At 42.5% G+C, this 19604-nt stretch overlaps 1 protein-coding gene and 1 pseudogene across 5 annotated transcripts in view; one reads left to right on the forward strand and one right to left on the reverse strand.

Annotated features, from left to right (window-relative positions):
- The window catches only part of RREB1 (ras responsive element binding protein 1), a 150903-nt gene that overhangs the window by 122481 nt on the left and 8818 nt on the right, over window positions 1–19604 (reverse strand). The gene's annotated exons all lie outside the window — the stretch shown is intronic.
- On the forward strand, window positions 119–1586 carry LOC119470895 (annotated as a pseudogene). Its single transcript, XR_005199875.1, has one exon. The product of XR_005199875.1 is annotated as an NADH dehydrogenase [ubiquinone] 1 alpha subcomplex subunit 5-like (transcript).

The following is a 19604-nucleotide window of genomic DNA, read 5'->3' on the forward strand; positions in this document are numbered from 1 at the left end:
GGGTTTCACCATGTTGACCAGGATGGTCTCGATCTCTCGACCTCGTGATCCACCCGCCTCGGACTCCCAAAGTGCTGGGATTACAGGCTTGAGCCACCGCGCCGGCCCGGGTCTGGAAATTTTTTACATTAAAAGAGTATCTTACTTTTAAAAAGACTGAGAATAACTGCTCTAGAATGTCCAAGTAACATGACATTGATTTAAAGAAAAACATTCAATAAAAATACAACCACAGGTCACTGACTCGTTAGCGCTGTCATGGCGGGTGTGCTAAAGACCACTGGCCTTGTGGGATTGGCTGTGTGCAAAAGTCCACACAAGAAGCTAAGAATATTGTACAGAAAGATTCTTGATGCTCTTGAGGGAATCCCTAAAAATGCAGCATACATAAAGTATATAGAACAGATTACAAAAGAGAAGCTGGTTATGGTTAAAGCAGCTGAATATGAACTAAGTCTGGCAAGAAAAAGATGACACAGGAACCATGGGAGCTGTCAGTAGAAGAGCCTCCTGCCAATCGATGGAAATGGCCAATATAATTAAGTGACTTTGGTGGGCTGATGGAAAACTGATGTAATTAAATACTATGTTATATTAAGAGCACGTTCATATTACTGACATAAGCAAGAAAAATGACATAAAAAATATCTAGGAGACTGCTAAAATTAGTGATAATGATAATACGGTCATGTGCATCCATTTTTGATTTGTAAAGTATTCACACAAATTATTTCAAAGATTATATTTCTATGAACAGAGAGGTCACAGGAAGATGTGAAAATAATTAGAAAAATTCCTACAGATCTTCAATGTAGAGGCCATAATCAAAAAGTAAAGTTCCTTTAGTAGTATGTTCAACACATCATTTAATTTTTTAAATTATCCTGAAGAAAACAAATTTATAGATTGCTGTTTGAAATAAATAACAGTGAATATTTTCAAATGTGATAAAATAGCACAAGTGACTGTGATAAAATTTGAAATTATGGTGAACCTCCTTAGCTGTGATCTTATGTATGTAAAGTAAAATTTAAATATATAATTATACATTGATTACAAAATCCATAATGTAATTTTATTTTTGTCATTATTTGAATTATACCATTTACTGTTTTCTTATAGTCTTAATTTTATTATATTTTGTTGTTACTGCATTATATTTGAAAACCATCAAATTAGAATGCATTTACAGTTGAAGAAATTGACTTGGTACTTAAAAGAAAGATTTCCCATTGCATAGAGGTACTTGGAAAAACTTTTCCTTTTGTTGCATTTGTGGAAGTTAGTTTTCTGGCCTGTGGCCTTTAATTTTCTTAACCAACCTAATTATATCAGGATAGAGATAGAGTTTCTGTAAAAGAAGATATATTAAGAGTTCCTGAAATTTATATTGGGCATATGGATAGGCCTATATTCAAAACATCTTACTCATATGACTATAAATTCAAAGTGGAATCACTAAGTAGTTTTCAGTATGTTTCCAATGTAAGTATAGGTGGGTACCAAAACAAGACAAATGCTGTTCAGGGAAAGAAGCTGGCAAGCTTAAGGTTAAACAAAAATAAAATTACATGTGTTTTTGCCTTAAAAAAAAACAAACAAACCATCATCACAGGTAAAGGACACAACACATCAATCCTACATTCACAACACAGTGCCCTATATAAGAGGACAAATGCCTTCCTCACAAGAGAGGCCAGCCCTCTAGAGGAAGGACTTTTCGAACTGCTCGATATTTTTTTCATCAGTAACCCTCACGTGTTTGAGGTAATAAGATGACAGATTACATGCTATCCAAAAATAAACACGTTTTGTCAGTTCAGTATTTCCCTCTTTAAAATAAATTTCTGATGAATTACGTATTCACGATTTACCATAAAAAGTTTAATACTATATTAGTTTCATGTAACCTAGAAGATTACCTTTCCTTCACTCACACAATGAGTGCCCAGGGAATGCAAAATAATTAAAACATTAGCCTATGACCTTGTCCCCCAAATTATACCACATCAAAATAATGTGATTTTCATGTTCAAGAATATTTGAATACACCAAAAAAGCCTTGTTATATCATATTAAAATTCTAAAACATATGGTATAAAGACATGTACAAAAATAGGTTTTTAAATTGTCCACAATAAATCCCATTTTTGTTATATGTGTATATATCCATGGAAAACCATCTAGAAGGAGATATACAGTAAAGTATCAACAATGGTTTCCTCTTACTTGAAGGCATAAATAATTTTACTTTTCTTTTTCCTCTTTGCATCATTAGATGTTTTTTCCTTTAAGTTCATTTATAATTCTTCTATTGTTGTCATATATGCAGTAAAATAATTAAAAATCTGATGATAATAATTTTTAATCTGATTAAATAATTTTTAATCCTTAGGACTACATACTTTATAATCTTAATTTAGGATTATAACTTGTTTTTTCTTCATATTCCTTCTTATTATCTACAGTGAATAAGTTCATTCATTCATTTACTTATTTAGAGATGGAGACTTACTGTGCTGCCCAGGCTGATCTCAAACTCCTAGGTTCAAGAGACCCTCCTGCCTCAGCCTCACAAGTGGCTGGGACTTCACAGGTGTGCCACCATGTCTCGCTAAGAACATTTTATGATGGCAAAAAAAAATGTTTAAACAGTCCTGATTTTGACTTACTGGCTCTTGGTGGATTATTGATATAATCTGCTATTAACATCAGAGCAGGAATAATTGTGGCTCCGGCATGCAAGTGTTCAGACAAACCACTGAGGACAACACTCCAAGCACCTGGATTTGGCAGGGTGAGCTGAATTCTAAGAGAATCTGACATGCAAGACCAGAGTTCCACATCCAGCTTGCCCCTGCATCTCTCTAGGCCTCATTTTCCTCACCTGTAAGGTAAGGGGGTATAAGGAAAAGAAAGAAGCCATGCCTACCTGAGGCCCCTTCCAGTGAAATGCTCTATGATTGTAAACAGGGAAAATGCAAATACCATTAATCAAATCTTGCCAGTCATAACCACTTGTCCACCTGCCCAAGATAGATGTGAACTCATTTTACCAATTTGACTACTTGTATTGCTTGAAGGATATTATAGCAAAGATAGAAACACTAGATTAACTAAACATGTTTTTAAAAGGTTTCCATGGCTCACAAATTTTCAACTTTCATAATCTGTGTGGCAATCCTACCCCAAATCAAGGCACATGCAGAAAAGAAGCTCCAACCACAGCAGTCACTTACTGAATGTTTACAGTGTACCAGACACTGGGTAAGTATTAATAGCGTGTTATATCACTCTATAATCCCATGTCTAAGATCTAATGCCTTCCATTTTATATGTATTTAAAAAAAAAAAAAATGTTAAAAAAAAAAAGATCTGAGCCAGGCGCAGTGGCTCACGCCTGTAATCCCAGCACTTTGGGAGGCCGAGGCGGGTGGATCACGAGGTCAAGAGATCGAGACCATCCTGGTCAACATGATGAAACCCCGTCTCTACTAAAAATACAAAAAAAATTTAGCTGGGCATGGTGGTGGGTGGCTGTAATCCCAGCTACTCAGGAGGCTGAGGCAGGAGAATTGCCTGAACCCAGGAGGCGGAGGTTGCGGTGAGCCGAGATCGCGCCATTGCACTCCAGCCTGGGTAACAAGAGCGAAACTCCGTCTCAAAAAAAAAAAAAAAAATCTGTGTGTGAAGAGCAAAAGCTGTTTTCAACAATTGTGCATGCTTATGGGCAGGACATCCAACCGCTCTGTGTAAATATTGCCACCTGTGAAACAGGTCAAATAACCCCTTCCTCTTTCATTTCTTCAACAAATACTCATTGAGCACCTAGTATGTGCCAGGCACTAACTATGGCAAGTGCTTGGGATGCATCAGTGAATAAAATGCCTAAAAAGAACAAGCTGGCACAAAAGTAGTCATGAGAAAGAAAAAGAAAAAAGAAAAAGAGCATAGTGGTTTACACCTCTAATCCCACCACTTTAGTAGGCTGAGGTGGATGGATTGCTTGAGGGCCAGGAGACTAGCATGGGCAACATGGTAAAACCCGATCTCAGCTGGGTGCAGTGGCTCATATCTATAATCTCAGCACTTTGGGAGGTGGTTTCAGTTATCTAACTTAATATACAGGAGGTACGGTACCTCTTGCAGTCTTTATTTCATCTCATTTAATTTTGGGAGGCAGTGGATAACCTAAGGTCTGAATTGCAATCTGTATTTCATCTCAGTTTAAGTCGGGAGGCGGGTGGATCACCTGAGGTCAGGAGTTTGAGTCCAGTTTGACCGAAATGGTGAAACCCTGTCTCTACTAAACACAAAAATCAGCTGTGCATGCTGGCCCATTGCTGTAATGCCAGCTACTCCAGATGCTGAGGCAGGAGAACTGCTTGAACCCAGAAGCCAGAGGTTGCAGTGAGCCAAGATCACGCCATTGCATTTCAGCCTGGGCAACAAGAGCAAAACTCCATCTCAAACAAACAAACAAAAGCTGATCTCTACTAACAATACAAAAACTGGCCAGGCATTGTGGCACGTGCCTGTAGTCCCAGCTACTTGGGATACCGAGGCATGACAATCATAGGAACCCAGGAGGTATAGGTCGCAGTGAGCCGAGATGAAACCACTGCATTCCAGCCTGGGTGACAAAGACCCTGTCTCCAAAAACAAAAACAAAAAGAACAAAAAGTCCTCAAGGAGCTTACACTATAGTACATCATCTCCCTCTCTTCCCCCATTTAAAAAGGAGAAAGCATTAGAAAACAAATCCAATAGAAACGATTAGCTTTGGCCAGGCATGGTAGCTTATGCCTGTAATCCCGCTACTTTGGGAGGCCGAGATGGGAGGATCCCTTGAGGCCAGGAGTTCGAAGAGCCATCAGCTTTGTCAGCCCAAAAAGTAGATATTTTTACTTAATAAACAAATGCAGATGAGCAAAGATGAAGAGCACTTGTACTGGAGTACACTGGCCTGGGTTTGAATTCAGACTCTCACTAATTAGCTAGAGCAACCTTGGGCAAGTTATTCAAACTAAGCCCCAGCTTCTTCATCTGTAAATAGAAATAATAGTGAACTTATAAATCAATGCAAAGATTAAATGAGATGAAATACAGATGCAAGAGGTACAATTCCTCCTGTATATTAAGTTAGGTAACTGAAAAGATGAGGGCAACCTCCCCAGTTGCCACCTTCCAAATCTGCAAAATGAGGATAATTGATAAGACTGTTGTGAGGACTATGAGGATAATGCACAGAAAGCATTTAACATGACTGGCATATGATAGTACATATTTTCTTTTGAAATGATTATTAATGGCCAGGCGTGGTGGCTCATGCCTGTAATCCAGCACTTTGGGAGGCTGAGGCAGGCAGATCATGAGATCAGGAGTTCCAAGACCAGCCTGGTCAATATGGTAAAACTCCCAACTCTACTAAAAATACAAAACTTAGCCAGGTATGGTGATGGGCGCTTGTAATCCCAGCTACTTGGGAGGCTCATGCAGGAGAATGGCTTGAAGCTAGGGGGAGGCGGGCGGAGGTTGCAGTGAGCAAGATCCCGCCACGGCACTCCAGCCTGGGTGACAGAGCAAGACTCTGTCTCAAAAAAATAAAAAAAAAAAAGAAATGATTATTAACAAAAGTGAATGGGGTAGGCAGACATGGCAGCTTTCACTAATGAACCCTATGGCCAAAGCTAGAGAGAAAGAGCTGGGAAAAGCAATCCTGGAAAAGAACGCTGTGCTCCCAAGACCAGGCACCAGGCAGAGACTCCCAGCAGAGAGTTTGCCACACAGTGGGATCAGATGCAGGTGGTTGTGAAATGACAAATGCAACCAAATCTGAGTCACCCAGGGTGACGTCCAGAGCATGTGGATTATGGCAGCCTTGGCTCCGGTTGCCTCTTTCAGGCACTTCCAGCTTTACCAGAGTACTGAAAGAGTAAAGGAGACGAATGGAAAGGGATTATTTGCAGGTTTTTAAGAGGAAGGAGTGTTGGCTATGAAGATAAAATGATTTGGGGGAATTATCAGTAAAAGTCATTTATCTAGATGGGTGAAGGCACTCCTTGTCAAACCTTTTGGACTGAGGCAGAGAACAGCAACAGGTAAAGACTCAGCATGATTCCAAAATTGGGCTGGGGAGGGGAGAGTCAGTAGAGTGGGCTCAAGTCCCACACTACAACACCTGGGACCACGAGCAGGCCCACCAGCTCAAGGTGCTCTGGGCCAGGTGTCCTAACTGACCTGTGGCTCCATTCAACACAGACTGCAGGAAAGCTCTTGGTTCTACCTTCAGTAAACCAGAGGTATTCGCATATATACTCATCTACCAACATTATAAACATGATACATCATTTCAGTAAACAAGCACCCAAAAGGGGCCTACCAGACCAAAGGGATATGAACCAAAACTTCCTATGTCAGGACTAAAGTAGAACCCAGGTTCCCTGCTGCCTGGCCGCACCTTTCCAACAACAGGATGTTACCCCTCTTGAAGGTGGCTCACCTGGAATTGGTAACCACGAAGACACATATTAAGCCAGAGTATGTGATTCAGCTTTTCAACAAGTCTATGGCTCTAAAGAAATAAAGCTTCACTGTGTATGTACATCACTGCAGTGGCTTTAGGCAATTCAGATATCCTGGGTGCTGCCTCTTGGTTCATCCTGTACCAGCTGCCATGGGATGCACTCTGCCTCAGGTCAAAAGTAAACAGTGTAGTGAGCCACGGCAGCCACCGAAAGCGCAGACACCCAAACCACGTGCCCACTGTTGAAGGTGTCTCCAAGTTCTTAGTAGGCCAACCTGTCACTTCTCTACTCACTTTGGACTCCCTACCACTTAAAGAAGAAAAGGTCCAATCCTGCCCCACATTCCACCTTGCACCACTACCATCTTCTCAAGACACCTTCCTCAACACCAAATTACACTGTAAACTAAAAACCAACCTGCTTTCCCCCTCGGACTCTTAACCCTTACTTGTGCTTTTCCCAGAAGTGCAGATCTACTCCTCTGAACTTCCGTGAGCCTTGGTCCTCCCATGGGAACTTAGCTCAGGGTCCACATGGCAGAAGAATTCCTTTCATGACGTCAACTCCCAAAAGGCAAGAACCACCAAACTCCACCGTGCCTAAACCTAGAATCCTAAACACAGCAATTGCTCAATTAAGGATATTTCAGATGAAACTAGAGACATTCAAATAATGTATTATGCTTGAATCTAAGCAAACCAAGAAGAATCAAGACAAACAATTATTTTTTTTGAGACAGAGTCTCAGCCTGTTGCCCAGGCTGGTGTGCGGTGGCACGATCTCAGCTCACTGCAACCTCCGCCTCCTGGGTTCAAGCAATTCTTCTGACTCAGCTTCCCAAGTAGCTGGGATTACAGGTGCCCACTATCACACCTGGCTAATTTTTCTATTTTTGGTAGGGATGGGGTTTCACCATATTGGCTAGGCTGGTCTCAAGCTCCTGACCTCAGGTGATCTTCCACACCTTGGCCTCCAGAAGTGCTAGGATTACAGATATAAGCCACCACACCCAGCCCCAAGACAAACAAATTGAGTCAAGTGGTAGAAACTCTCCAGGTATCAAGGTATATTGAGATTATCTAAAACACTCCTCTTAAAGCTTGCCATAAAGCTTCCTGATCATGTGTCACTAGCTGCATGATCTCAGAAACAGAAGCATCTCTAAGCCTCAGTTTCCTGTCTTTTTAAAGAGGGAAAATAATAGCTACACCTCATGAGGTTGTTGAGATGATTACACAGAGACATACATGGTGTTGTGCTTCCCCTAAGTAGTTGGCCCTAGTCACATATGCAGAAGGAACCCACTAAAAGCAGTACTTTCAGACACTACTCTCAACCCAGCTCCCCTCTAGGTCCCCCAAAAGCTCTACTTCAGCTTTCCAGCACCCTACTTTCTCTTGCACAATCCTAGCTCAAATGCGAGAACACATCAAAAAACAAAACTAAACAAAAAATGCCAACATTCGGAAAATCACAGAATGAATAAATCCATTTTCAGTGACGAAAATGACTGAGGTATGTATTCTGTTCAACCCACATTTACAGGAGGCCTACCTACATTGTGCACAACCTTCCCATCCAAGTCCCTTAGTCCATGAGTATAAGGCTTAGAAATGTATAAAGTCAGACTATAAAAAATTTAGTATTTCTTCCCTAGAGGACAGAGGAGTCTGAAAACCTGAGAGTACAACGCAATGTTGTATCTCTACAATAATTACTACACCATTAATTGTCTTTGGGGCCTGCAGTCTGACTTCCTTCACAACCACTCTAACTTTTCAGGCCTTGGGCACATGATGCTCCTTTGTTGCCTGTTTCAGCTGCAGTGAGGGGGTGGATCCAAGCAGAGGACCAGGAACACCTGAGAGGCAGAGCCATGACCCACGAAGGCACGTGCTCTGCAGGTAAGCGGCAAGCTGGCAACTGCTGTAAGGCAGCTCCACCTTTTGAGCAGATTCTGTTTCCACCAGATACTGCCAGCCCCTAAAGCTGTCATCCACAGAGTCATCAAGACGGCAAATTAGCTGGCCCTCTGCTCACACCCAGTCCTACCCCAGTCACTCCCAACCGACACACCAAACCTGTGGTTACTAGGAATACATCGTTCCAGTTCAGCTCCCAGTGTCCATCCCTCAAGATTTTTGAGAAAAGAAATGAGTCCCTCTCCTCTGATGACCTTAAATAAGTACCAATTAGTAAAACACAATTACGGAAGTCTACACATTGTTAAATTCTATTTGCCTAAAATAAATGTTCCCACCTTTCCACTATCATTTAACAAGGCTTTGGAAAGCAGCCCACATGTCCTAGGCTGAAAAATCACTTGTTAAAAAAAAAAAAAAAAAAAGCAAAAAAATTATTCTGTTAAAGAAAGTACCAAATTCCTAGTTCACACTGCATTTTGGTAAACACCTTGTCTCCTCTCTGACTTAAATTTTCTAAAGGGTTAGCAGTTCTCTGAACCACAGAGCTGCTCATGTCACAGTCTTGCTCCAAAGCATCTGATGGCTCACAATGGCCTCCACCACCAAGCTCCTGTCCATTTTTCCAGGGCCAATACCTCTCATCATCCCAACTCAATACAACACGCCTAAGCCCTATCCTGTAGTCACATCCCACTTCTTGCCCTACCCTGTCCTCAACTAAGCCTCTCACTCTGTTGCCCAGGCTGGAGTGTAGTAGCGCAGTGACCTCAGCTCACTGCAACCTCCGCCTCCCAGGTTCAAGCGATTCTCCTGCCTCAGCCTCCTGAGTAGCTGGGACTACAGGCACCTGCCACCAAGCCCGGCTAATTTTTGTACTTTTAGTAGAGACGGGGTTTCACCATGTTGGTCAGGCTGGTCTCGAACTCCTGACCTCATGATTGGCCCGCCTCAGCCTCCCAAAGTGCTGGGATTACAGACGTGAGCCACCCCACCCTGCCAAAACCTTGTATTTTCTTACTCCAGGGCCTGTACTTAAACAGCTTTTTGCCTAGAAGGACGTTTTCCCTTCCCCACATCCTTCTCCCCCACGTGGCAAGCCCTGCACATTTGAGGGCATCACTTCCTCTTTTCCCAACCACTTCCCACTCACAGGCCCCCTCCAGTTGTCCTTGCTGGTTATGAGGCACTGATGAGTTTTAGGGCAGGGACCATGTTTTACCCATCTTTGAGTTTCCAGAGCAGGTGTCAAGAAACAGTTCCTCATGCAGGCTCGCTGATGGTGATATTCCACAGATGGGAAAAAAGGAGCCCAGAATGCTGGCCTCCTAATCCAGATTGCTTTTCACTATTATTTGGCTGAAACTACCCAGCTGCCACGGGCAAAATAACAATGATAATAATAGTAGTAAATAAAGAAGATAGGTCAGTTATAACTGAGCTGGTAGCATACAAGACGTAATTCTCTGTTACTAGTTTCAAAACAGTCCTTCTCTGCAGACAGGAAGAAGCAGGAAACACATCTTGAAATACTCATCGTAATGCAAGATCTGCCAGTTCCATAACTTGCTCCAACACCCTCAACAAAGGAGCAAGGCACACTGGGGACCCCCATCCCAAACACACTCTAAGAGACAGGGCAGCCTCCTCTCATTGCCGTCCAGTCACATGGCTCTTCCTGCTTGAAAAGCAAAACAACAAAGAATACCTCCCAGAGGCTATACATACTTGAACCACGCCACATGTCACTGGACCTCATAGAATCACCCCAATACCAGTTCTGAGGCAAAATCTTGAGTTTCTACATTACGTAAAATAACAATAAACTATTATAAAACAACAATGGACCTGGCCCTACCCAAAGCAAAACTAGATTCCCAAATGCTTATAGAATTTAGAGTCTCTTCAAAAGTGGGCAACCTATGAGTCTGAAACAGAGCTGAGTGCTTTCAGGGAGGTTAAAAGTGGTGCCCACATGAAAGGTTTCAAGAGACAAGGGAGACCCCCCCATTAACCACATGGAAGACCAGCAGAAGCCTGGAGTCCAAGCCCCCACTCTTCCACTTCTGGGGCATCTCCCACCATGCAAAAGATCATCTCCGTTCCACACTCAAGGGGAACAGGGTGACAATTCCTTGCTTGGCAGGATTTGTCCCATGTTTCACCCTACCTCTCCACCAGGTCTTTCCCTGCCAGCCTTCTGCTTTAGTGTTTTGTTGACCTCCCTTCTCTAAGGGCACCCAAATCCCAGTCAGCTAGTTTCTGTACTAACACCACCTTTGCAAGACTTTCACTCCACAAAACACCGAATGTCCCCTCCTGACCATCACAGAAGTGAAGTGTACGTTATGCTGTCAAATACCAGCTAGAATAAGCTGTTCCACTGGTAAGCTGTAATCTGCTGTTTACACAAGCCAGAACAGTTTTCCCCTGGATGTGGCTCACAAGGACGGCTCTGCACACAGCAGGTTTTCAGTGAGTACTTGTTTAGTGAATGGATCATGTCCCTATGACGGGTAGTCTGGCAGGGGTCAGAAGCACAGCTCTGAGTCACACTTCACAGTTTGAGCCCTCCTGGGCTGCCTCTCTGGGTCTCAATTTCCTCATCTGAATCATAGGGATAACAAATGCATCTACATCATGGGGTCAAAGAATTGTTATGATGAATGAATGAGATGATGCATGAAAAGAATTTAAGCTGCTGTTAACTAGTATGGGCTCAATAAATGTTAAATCTTACGACTGTTGCTCCTACTGCCATCATGGGAGTATTTCTACATGAAAAACCTAACAACCAACAAAGGGTGAAAACTAAATTATAACTTTAGATTGTTGACATGTCAGAATGGAGTCCTATGGAGTAATACGTACAGCATGGGCAGAAGAGAAACTAAAATGCCTAACTTCTGGTTTACCTGATTTAAAGCAAATATAGGAGGGCCTGGCCCAGGGATGTTTTTCACCAATGGTGGCCTGTTAACTTGAATGCTGTGGGTTGAACTTAAAAGTACTCTAGATAGATTAATTTATAATATAACCACTTGCAGTTTCTGGTGTTTAGGGCTGGATTTCTGGGTACTCAGTTTTCTGAAGAGACATGAGGCAATGCTACCTACTATGAGACTTCTTAGAGACAAGCTGGCTAAATGGGCCCTTCCAAAATTCCATTTCCTACAAAGATAACAATGAAATAAATCATCATCTCTAAATATAATAATTTGGCCTGTGCTGCCAGGCGCAGTGGCTCACGCCTGTAATCTCAGCACTTTGGGAGGCCAAGTTGGGTGGATCACCTGAGATCACAAGTTTGAAACCATCTTGGCCAACATGGTGAAACCCACCTCTACCAAAAATACAAAAATTAGCCAGGCGTGGTGGCAAGCACCTGTAATCCTAGCTACTTGAGAGGCTGAGACAAGAGAATCACTTGAACCTGGGAGGCAGAGGCTGCAGTGAACCGAGATCACGCCATTACACTCCAGCCTGGGCGAGAGGGAACACTCTGTCCAATAAATAAATAAAATAATTTGGTCAGTGCTAACCACACCATCTTTCCAATATACATATACCCCTCCCCCTTTTCTTGAACACACCACAAAAGAACACATGACCACAGGAACATCTACTCTCTAGGGCAGAATGGAGAGACAAAGGCACAAAGAAAGCTTCAGAACACACAGGTCACAATGTTCGCCACATCTACATCAAGATCTGCTTAAACAAAAAGTAAAATCAATGACAAAACTCTCAGATGGGTGACCACCCCCGTCCAGCGCTTACTGCGGCAACAGGACCAAACATGCATATACTTCTCTTTCTAAGGCAGAGTGTCCACTCTTCTGAGGAAAAAGTAATTTTTACATCATGTATCCCAATCCCACATTCTTAGCAAGATGACAATGCCTTTGGATACACAAAGAAGGGACATATCACAGATACCCTTAAGACACAGAACGTGGCCTAGCCTAACTGATGCCACTCTGAACTTCTCTAAGGAGAACTCACAAAAATTCCAAAACATGTATTTCTTTATTAACTAATGTCAGTAATCTCCTCAGGTTCTTGGGAGCTTTACATAAAAGACATTCAATTTTCATTCACAGATGATGCAACAATGGTCTAACATATCCAGAAAACAGCTGTATGTAAGATATGCCAATACTCTAAAGCCTAGAGAAACCAACACACTAGGGCCCCGAGGGGCAACATCACAGTGATGTAAAAACACAAATGTTTAAGGTAAAATACATCACCCAGCAGAGACTGTGTGTGGTCACCACTATCCAGGAGTCTCCAAAATAAGTAGCTGTGGATACGTTATCTGAAAGTGAGCTGATATGTGCTTGTCACCAGAAACTGGTTTCTAAATGTACTATGGACACCAATTTTGGATATTCATAACAAGGCAATTATCTAGTACGCCATATTTATAACACAGTTTCTCATTTGACCTCCAAATCCACACACCTGCTTAGGTCACACCGAGGTGAAAGTCTCCAAGTTGTTTGTAGAGTACCTTAACATTCAAATTCTCAAAAATATGCTTAAGTCAAGTGTTTAAAGCTTTCTTCCCAGCATCTCCTCACCAAGCTATTCTAATCAGACAAAGTGAAGAGTAGAAGGTCTTTGTTGAGTTTTGTTCCTGTCTATTCAAGTCATCCAATCCAATACAGGACTGGGCCAGCTGTGGTGGCTCATGCCTTATAATCCCAGCACTTTGGGAGGCCAAAGCAGAAGGATCACTTGAGTCCAAGAGTTCAAGACCAGCCTGGGCAACACAGTAAAACCCCCACTTCTAAAAAAGAATTTAAAAATTAGCCAGGCATGGTGGTGCCGGCCTGTAGGCCCAGCTACTCAGGAGGCTGAGGCGGAACGATGAAGCTGGGAGGTCGAGACTACAGTGAGCCATGATCACAACACTGAACTCCAGTAAGGGTGACACAACAAAACTCCATCCCTTAAAAAAAAAGAGAGAGATGGAAATTCATGTTGTCCTCAATACAGGAGAACGCTACCTGGGGCCCAAATGCATGTTCAGGTTATATCCATCAGGGTTGATAACTTATAAAAGAGAAGCATCTTTAGAGCTTCTCTAAATAATGGGGCTCACCTGAGGTTTTGATGAGTTATTTGGATGACATTAGGGAAAAGCATTATCCAAAATGGGAACCCAATAAGACTTTCATGTGATACCATCTTAAAGGCTGGTGGCCCAAGTCACACAAAAGGAGATGGGCCATGCATCCAAGTAAGGGAGACACCTTCCCTGGGGGAGCAGAAATCCTAAGTAGGAGACAGCCACTTGCTGGGCAGCCAGAGCACACCCTGATGGAGGTCTCAAGGTCAGATTGCACCCTGCCTCCCTGCATTGCATAAAGCAGGGCAGCACACCTGCACCCCAGCTTCTAATATGTACCAACCCAGTGGAAAACACCTCACTGTCAGTTTTGCTCCAAAAAGATTTTTTTTTTTTTTTGCCATTAAAAAAAAAGTTATAGTAGTAGAAACCACAGGACTGCCTGGGGGTAGGGAGCAAGTCAGCCATCACCGGAGGTATTTAAATACTGGATGGACAATCACTCCACGGGGACAAGTTCCACTCTTTGTGGAAGGGGTCAAACAAATCTTTTCCTTTGGCACCCACAGATCTAGTGGAGGGCCCAGGACAGTAGACACACAAGTGCTGTTGACTGAATGAAATTTGTTTTCACAAAGATTACAAATCAAGCAAAACACTGATGTAACTAATATATTAAGGGGATTGGGTGATCACCGAGGTCCCTTATGTGGTTCCAACTAAGAAATAACTTCGAAAATCAGGTCATGAAAGGAGTTCTGAGGCTAAGTAAAAGGCCTGAGCCACTGTTTGAGAATCCTAGCTTGGTCCCTACCCAAAGGCTCTTCCCATGAACCCTACGCTCAAGTCAAACAGATAAAGCATCACTAAAATAAACGTCAGTGCTCTTAAGATTTAGGTCTAAGAGCAGGCGCTATGGATCCTGCCTGTAATCCCAGCATTCTGGGAGGCCGAGGCAGGCAAATCACAAGGTCAGGAGATCAAGACCATCCTGGTTAACACAGTGAAACCTCATCTCTACTAAAAATACAAAAAATTAGTTGGCCATGGTGGCACATGCCTGTACTCCCAGCTACTTGGGAGGCTGAGGCAGAAGAATCGCTTGAACCTGGGAGGTGGAGGCTGCAGTGAGGCGAGGTCACGGGACTGCACTCCAGCCTGAGTGACAGTGTGAGACTCCATTNTACAGGTGTGTACCACCATGCCCAGCTAAGTTTTATATTTTTTTGGTATAGACGGGGTTTACCATATTGCCCAGGCCAGTCTCGAACTCCCAACCTCAAGCAATCTGCACAGCTTGGCCTCCCAAAGTGCTGGGATTACAGGCATGAGCCACCTCGCCCGACCTAGGTACATAATTTTTAACCAACTAAAACACAGTGCAAGTAAAGAAACAGCTTAAAAAAAAAAAGGTGGGGCGGGAGAAACAGAACTCTTTAAAAGGTAGAGAACACAGCTTGTTCAAAATCCTTGATTGATTCAGCGTTTTACTGTCAGAGGCATCACCATCCACTCAGCTGCAGAAGCTAGAGACCAGGAAGTCATGTCTCCCTTCCCCCACCCTGCCTCATCACCAAGCCCCTCCCACCTCTTAAACCTTTATCAAATCCTTCTAAGCTCCCTTTTCTCTACTGCCACCAATGGTTTTCAAAATTTCAAAAACTAGCATTCTAACTGATAGACAGAAGACAAACAGTTGCTTCCTTCTAGCTAGGTCTATTCTCAACTCTGGGTAGAAATAATCTTTAAAAATGCAAATCTCATCAAGCTACTCTGGCTTAACACTTTTCATAGCTTCCCAGAGTTCCTAGCAGCCTGCTCTAGCCCTTACCTACCACATCATGCCTCTCATTCACTGGTTCTGTGTCTTGTCTTCCTCCAAACACACTGTGCTTCTCTCATTTCCCCGGATGCACACCTCTCTCCAACCTCAGGGCCTTTGTACAAACTGTTCTCTAACATACTTTCTTTCCTCTCACCCACCCTTCAGATATTAGCTCAAATGTCACTTCCACAGGATGCCTTTTTTGACCTGCCTCCCAGCATCTTCCACTCCTCCCATACACACAAAGGCCAATGTATTTAACTTGTAGTACTTAGCACGTGTTTAAAAATGACTTCTTAACTGCTGAACATGTATCTTTCTTTCATTTTTTTATAGAGACAGGGTTTCACCATTTTGGTCAGGCTAGTCGTGAACTCCTGACTTCAGGTGATCCACCCGCCACCGCGCCCTGCCTCTTTTATTTTTTTTTTTTTTGAGATGAAGCCTCGCTCTGTCACCCAGGCTGGAATGCAGTGGCATGATCTCGGCTCATTACAACCTCTGCTTCCAAGTTTCAAGCGATTCTCCTGCCTCAGCCTCCTGAGTAGCTGGGATTACAAGTGCCTGCCACCACACCCTGCTAATTTTTGTAGTAGAGATGAGGTTTCACCATTTTGGCCAGGCTGGTCTCCCAAAGTGCTGGGGTTACAGGTGTGAACTACCAAGCCCACTGACTCAATGCAATATATCCGCCATGAGGCTTTTTTTTCCCCCATCAGAAATGACTTCTTGCCACACCATGAGGCTTTCAACTGTCTTTCCCATACCAGTAAGCTTGGTGCTTAACACAGTAGCCTTGCATAGTACATATTCAAATATTAAATTAATAAAACTCTGAAATGTTAAAATAAAAATAACACCACGGGATTGGCAAATTTGGTGGTAGAAAACTGCCTATTTCCAAAAGGAGGCTAAATCTGATACTGAATCACACTTCAGGACAGAAGGTTGTCAAGCCTTATTAAGCTTTTGAACAAATGGTTCTCAGAAACCTTATTTTCATGAATTAAATACAAATCAAATTCAGAGACGTGCAAGTTAAGCCTCCTTTAAATTTTACTAGGATTTAAACTTTTAAGTAAAACACTTTAAATACAGACAGATTTAACTGACCAAGTCATAGAGAACCTGTTTGAGATGTTCACTAGTTTTTAAAATTATTTTCCAAAACATTTAAAATTCCTAAAGTAAAAGAAAAAATGACTTTAAAAAATTTATTTTCTGGGCTGGGAGCAGTGGCTCACGCCTGTAATCTCAGCACTTTGGGAGGCCGAGGTGGACGAAATCACTTGAGGTCAGGAGTTTGAGACCAGCCTGGCCAACATAATGAAACCCCATCCCTACTAAAAATACAAAAATTAGCCGGGTGTGGTGGCGTGAGCCTGTACTCCCAGCTGCTCGGTAGGCTGAGGCAGAATTACTTGAATACAGGAGGTGGAGATTATAGTAAACTGAGATCACACCCCTGCACTCCAGCCTGGGAGACAGTCCAAGACTGTCACAAAAAAAAAAAAAAAAAAAAAAAAAAAAAAAAAAAAAAAAAAATGAACCAGGTGTGGTGGCACACACCTGTGGTCCCAGCTACCAAGAAGCTGAGGTGGGAGAATAGCCTGAGCCCAGGAGGTCGAGGTGCTAGTGAACCGTGATCTCTCCACTGCACTCCACTCTGTTGACAGAGCAAGGCCCTATCTGAAATAATAATAATTAGGTGTACATCTCAACTAAAAATCAGTCAAAAGCTCAGACCATCTACAAGAAATTTTTCCTGTTCCTTTTAAGCATCAGGAAATTAAAAGAAGAAAAAGGGTAGACTAGGAGGCAGCCATTGGTTTCTTCCCATTGGTAAGAACATAAAGTCTGTTTCTCACTGTTATATAAGTACTGTTCATGCTTCATCAATGCTATGCACTTTTTTTGTTTGTTTGTTTGTTTGTTTGTTTTGGAGAAGGGGTCTCAGGCTGGAATGCAGTGGCACACGGCTCACCACAGCCTCAACCTCCTGGGTTCAAGTGATCCTCCCACCTCAGTCTCCTGAGTGTCTGGGANATATGACTATGTTACATGGGAAGCTGAGGCAGAAAAATCACTTGAACCTGGGAGGTGGAGGCTGCAGTGAGCCAAGATCGTGCCACTACACTCCAGCCTGGGCAACAGGGTGAGATTCCGTGTCCAAAAAAAAAAAAAAACCTATGTTAGAATATTGTATCTGAATATATCTGCTAGATCTGAGCCTGAACTCTAGTTAGCAAATAAGAGCATATTTTTCTTTTCTTTTCTTCTTTTTGAGACAGAGTCTTGCTCTGTTGCCAGGTGCCAGGCTGGAGTGTAGTGGCACAATCTCGGATCACTGCAACCTCTGTCTCCCGGGTTTAAGCAATTCTCCTGCCTCAGCCTCCTGGGTAGCTGGGACTACAGGCACACGCCACCATGCCCAGCTAATTTTTTGTATTTTTAGTAGAGACAGGGTTTCACCATGTCGGTCAGGATGGTCTTGATCTCTTTACCTCATGATTCGCCCGCCTCGGCCTCCCAAAGTGCTGGGATTACAGGCTTGAGGCACCACACCCGGCCAGTAAGAGCTTATTTAAAAATATTTAAAGTTAGTAACATATTTTTAATCAATCAGAATTTAATCTTATACCAAGAACTTCCACACGTTGTCATTTTTTGGTTTTGCTTTTTTAAATTCATGCCAGGCGCAGTGGCTCATACCTGTAATCTCAGCACTTTGGGAGGCTGAGGCAGGAGGACTGCTTGAGTCCAGAGTTTGAGACCTGCCTGGGCAACGTAGAGAAACCCTGTCTCAAAAAACAAACAAACAAAAAAAAAAAGATTCCTTGTTTGAAAAGAAAACCCATTCACATGGGTCACACCTTTGTATTTCACAACACCCACCCATCTTCCTGGTTATCTCTCCTATTTCTGAAAATATATCTACCTCTTTCAAGAGAAAACTCAGATTTTGATTTTGTATATTCAGAGAAGTTTTTTTTAATAAAGTGTCAGAATAAAGGAAGCTCCCCCAAAACAGTAAAAATGATTTTTTACAAATATGATCTATAATCAACTACTATCACATGTATATACTGCACATATACACACACATACAAACACATAAAGCAAGATTTATACCCTGTAGGTTTCTGGCTTGGTATTCTGTTTTAAATCCTAGGAGTAACGGAAAAAACAGAAGTTAAATTATACACAGCCCAACACTCCTATTAACTCATACCACTAATGAAACAAAACTCTAAGCAGAGAAAATGGGCCCACACATTGGAGCTCTGAAATGATTTTGGTCTTTGATCTGTGTGCCCATCTCTCCTATTTAATGTAAACTTCAAACCAAGAGCCATGAAAAATGGTTATAATTAGCAAAGGTCCCAGTGTGACCACTTTAAGCGCAACCAGGCATTAACAAGAAGTTTTTTCACTTTTAAATTAAGCTGAGCCAACTTTTATTTTAGAATTTCTGTAATTCAAAATTATTTCCCCCCAACGCACTTAATTCTTTCCCACCTAGCACCACCTTCTGCATGACGGGTATGCTGAAATGGTTAGTTCATGTCCATTTCCTTCACTGAATCTGTAGCACTATTTAGGCCTTAGCTTCCAAATTACATGTGGCTGTTCTCCAAAATTAAAAAAAACTCATTTTTGTATTAGAAATCAACACACAGTGCCGAGTGAGCACCAACTAGCAGTCATTCTAGGTAGAGATGGAAAAATATTCTTGAAGTGAGAGAAACATGTTAACAGATAAATTACAATAGACAAGACTTGACAGATGGTGGCAAAAGTTATTCACAACCAAAGAGCTAATTCTCCCTACAAGAGGTAGTATTTGAGCTGGGTCTTAAAAAAAGAGTAAGAAATGTTTACTGCTGGAAGACGGGGATGGGGATGCAACAGAATGAACAATCCAACCAACAGGAAGCAGTAAGAATCAATTCAGTGTGGCAGTGGGGTAGAAGAGAGTGACAAGAGCTGAGACTAGAAATTCGGCTTGGAAGCAGACGAAGTTCCTCGTATGCCAAGTTAAGGAGTTTGGATTTCTTCCTGTAGACAACAGTGAGCCAAGAGATGTTTTTAAGCAGGCAAACAATACACACAGCTTTAGTTTTGATGATTCTGGCAGCAGAGTGGAGGATGAACTACAGTGGGGGGAAACTGGTGGCAGGAAATTAACTTGGGAGGCATTTGTGACTTGATGAGGGCCTTAGGTCAGAAGCGATGGAACAGCCAATGCCAAG

The sequence above is a fragment of the Cebus imitator genome, unplaced genomic scaffold, assembly GCF_001604975.1.
Source record: "Cebus imitator isolate Cc_AM_T3 unplaced genomic scaffold, Cebus_imitator-1.0 Scaffold43, whole genome shotgun sequence".
In the NCBI taxonomy this organism is placed as follows: domain Eukaryota; kingdom Metazoa; phylum Chordata; class Mammalia; order Primates; family Cebidae; genus Cebus; species Cebus imitator.